Below are 3,971 nucleotides of genomic sequence, written 5' to 3' on the forward strand. Positions count from 1 at the left end.
CTGCACACGTGCCACAATATCGATACAGGGCCATCTGTATCGATACTCGTATCGTCAAATCTCTGTGACGATACATCGTCGTATCGATATTTTGAACACAGCACTAGTGGACACATATGCATTTGCTGGACATTTATTTTCAAACCAATTATATGCACCTATTAATAATGGGTGTAGTTAAAATAGCTAAATCTGTTCATCATTTGAGTCCACATACCTTTTTTTCGCCATGTAATGAATACCATATACAATACTACCAACAATTCTGCTTTAAAGCTTCATACCTTAGAAGCAAACAGAGTAAATAAAATCCCATTCAAGACTTAACAGATGATATATTGATTGCAAATGGTGTGGAAAACAAATAGATTCACATATCATCACTGCAGTTATTGCTCAGAAAAGACAACTCTCTTACGTGTGAATGAAATGATCTTTCAGGTACAATTCTTCAATCTTGCATTACTGTCTACTGGAATGTCTCATTCCCACACCACGGCCATTTTTCTCCCAGAAAAGAAGATGCAGGCCTGCAGGATGGGAATGAAATTCTATGCTGGCTCAAAATCACATCCTCCGTCAATTTAGATGACAAAGTCTCAGGGCCAGTGAGACCTCAGGGGAAAGAAAGTCCTCAATTCCCAGACAAATGGTTTTCGCTGTGACAGAGAGCTCCAATTTTGTTTACACAAGAAAAAATGAGATTGCAAATTCTCCCTCCGATGCCTGTGAACTCTCTCTCTCTCTGTCTGCATGGTTTGTCAGCAGCGGTGAGAGAAATCTGGCACACACAAACAGCAGCTGGGAGAATAGAGTCTAACAGTCCACATGCTGTTCAGCCCCACTACTGCAGGACAGGGCTCTGTCTTCACAGGCACATGAACTCGTATCTTGGCTCCTGCTTATAAATGCGTTGAAGAAAGGAAAGGTGCAGCAAATCTGATCCGAGAAGATCTGCTCTGTCAAATGGCTGTCATCCTAAGAGCTTATGACATTGATTGATCAAAAAGCCAAAACACTGTATCCAAGTTCTCGGCTAGACTAATCATTATAAATTGTCCCAGTGGGTGCTAATGATGCTGGTTTTGCACAGTGTAGTTTACAATTAGCGGGGCAAATAATTAGCATCCTGTGGGACTCGACTAAACAGGTTCCTTTACCATCATCTGCATTTTCTCTTGATAAATAATTAATAAGGCTTCCCTAAGACTCATTAATCTACATCATCCGCATCAGACATATATCCACCTGGTTTCCTACACAGAAAATTAAATTCAAAGGAAATAAATCAGCTAGTGAGAAAGTTAGTGAGAGGACAATGCAAAACATTTCTAGCAAATATAGTTTGTCTTCCCATTAATCCTCATCCATTTCGAACTCAACAGCAGGGCTATTAGTTCAATTGCATTAGCAAGTATCACACGACTGCCAATCTGAAAATTACGCTGATACAATTTTGATCTGTAAAGCTTTCAGCAGAGCATATCTAGACTTGGGTTGCTGGCATACACATCTGGACTATGGGGAATATTTTATTATGCACATGAATGTCTAATTGTTTAAAAGTTGACATGGAAGTTTAGAAGATGAACACTATGATTCAGAAGTTTGTATCAGTATTAGATATTTTAAATGTTTTTGAAAGTCTTATATGCTTACCAAGGATGCATTCAATGGATTAAAAAATACAGTAAAAACAGTAATATTGTGAAATAGCATTATAATCTGTATTATCTCAATATTTAAGATAAATCTATAATTATCTCAAAACAATATTTCTTGTTCCTATAATTATGTGATTTAAAGCAGTGTACCGTACCATATTCCATATTCTGTTTGTCTAATTTGAACTTGTTCATTCATCTTTGCTAGAAGGCACCTGTTAGCAACTGTTTTCTTCACAGAAGCTTTGCGTTTAGTGAGCTAATTAAATATTTAAACTCAAATCAATATTTTGTGTCCAATTATTTACTTGTGTGTGAAGTAGCAGTTGTAATCTGCTTTGCGTCGGGGTCCTGATCAGACTGTCAAAGTTTATTCTGCCATAACAACCGGATGGATATACATTATCCCTTACACATTTTAAAATGTAATTTATGCCTGTGATGGCGTAGCTGAATTTTCAGCAGCATTTACCCCAGTCACATGATCCTGTGTGCTTAATATTTTTGTGATAACCCAGGTACATCGGTACAAAGAACATTGTTTATTTAAAATAGAAATAATTTGAGACATTATAAATGTCTTTACTGTCACTTTTGATAAATTTAGTGTCCTTGCTAAATAAAAATATTAATTCCTTAAAAAAATTCACTGACCCCAAACATTTGAACAGTAGCGTACAGTATATTCCAAAAAATTGTGAATCACAATAAAGTGATTCACTATTCATCCCTGGAATCATACACTAAACAGTGTTGTTTGGACATGATGCTTAACCCACAATAGTCCCCACTTTCACCTGAGAAATACACAAGAGATGTGAAAATGGCTTGGTGTATAGTCCTATTCCACAGGGCCCAATAACCAACCCCTACAGACACACACACAGAAATGTGTGTCATACCCCATAGCCCCCTTGAGGCTTATGTTTCAAGAAGTGCTCACTGAAAACAATGTGCTCAGCATTTTATTTGCCAATTAGGATTGATACTGATAATGTTTCAGAGAAAAGACGAAAAACAAAACAAGCAGCAGCGAAGTCATTAGATCCTTGTCTCCAGGGTTAAAGTATGAACTCAAGTATAAACAAATCTGACCTCCTGATATGACTATCCTTGGGAAAAGCACCCGTTTACAATAAAACAAAATGTGAACCTTTAACCTAAAATCAAATAATAATCTACGCAAACACATGCAGCACACAAACTGGTACTGTACAGACACACAGCCGTTCAGGGTAAGCCATTTCCTGAGATTAAACAAAAAAGATATTTGTCTAGCAAACATGTGAATGTGAAAAATACTGTTTTTAATTAAACTTCAGAACCAAAAATGATGTTAGAGCTAGTACAGTTCATTTCTGTGAAGCAGTTCAAACTGTTATTTTCATGAATGGATTCAAACTCTAGTTCAATGATCTGTTTGTGTCATCACTCAAAACTATTCAAGAAACTCTATGCCTTTATTAAAAAGTAAAAAATAAGTTTAATATATTTATTTAACCAGGAAAAGACTCAGTGAGATTAAAATCTCTTTTCCAGGAGTGTCCTGGCCAACAAAGTTATTGTTGGTTGAAATTTATTATTTGTTGAAATCAAGTTCAAACTGAATGCATGGTACTAAACTCCAAATCTAACATTAAACTAAACATTTAACTAGTTTATATACAGAGGCTGGAAGATGTCTATATGAAAACAAATATACAGCACACCTGTATGGTGCTGTGGACAGCTGACAGTTATCACGGGGTGACCATATTGGTTTTACCTATCTGTCACCGGGCTTGTGCTATAAAATGTGCATTGCTGAATCTGGGAGGGGTGTCCAGGTCCAATTCATGCTGTGATTTTATAGACTGAGACAAGCCCTGGATTTAGCTGAAAGATTTACTGTAGTTCTTTATCAGCTCCGAGGCAGACGGGCAATGGAAAGATGTCAGGGTCTGGTACAATGTATGACACACAAAAGCTCCACTGGTGGAGAAAACTATCCCTACATCTCGGTTTCTGCAGTCATTAATGGGTTCATTAGCATAAGGGTAATTTAAAACCATTCTTCCTTTACCTCTTACTGTCTCCGTCACCTTCAGCCTTAATGTTTTCTGCAAAACATACAGCTAAGAAGAACAATTTTGGTTCTCAGTGAAGTGCATCACTGCAACTGAATGCAATATGCTTCTGGTAGCAATACTCTGAAACAATCTAGTAATGTGTCCTGTTCCAGCTACACCAGTCAAAAGTGTGGACACTGATTCATTCTTTATTAGTGGGGCTTGCTTATCAAGACATCACTATTACTAATGCTCTGAC

At 37.0% G+C, this 3,971-nt stretch overlaps 1 protein-coding gene across 2 annotated transcripts in view; it reads right to left on the minus strand.

Annotated features, from left to right (window-relative positions):
* Positions 1-3,971, minus strand: part of gosr1 (golgi SNAP receptor complex member 1) — a 51,532-nt gene that overhangs the window by 11,797 nt on the left and 35,764 nt on the right. The window lies entirely within an intron of this gene.

This window comes from Sinocyclocheilus anshuiensis, unplaced genomic scaffold (genome assembly GCF_001515605.1).
Source record: "Sinocyclocheilus anshuiensis isolate Anshui unplaced genomic scaffold, SAMN03320099.WGS_v1.1 scaffold1455, whole genome shotgun sequence".
Lineage (NCBI taxonomy): Eukaryota > Metazoa > Chordata > Actinopteri > Cypriniformes > Cyprinidae > Sinocyclocheilus > Sinocyclocheilus anshuiensis.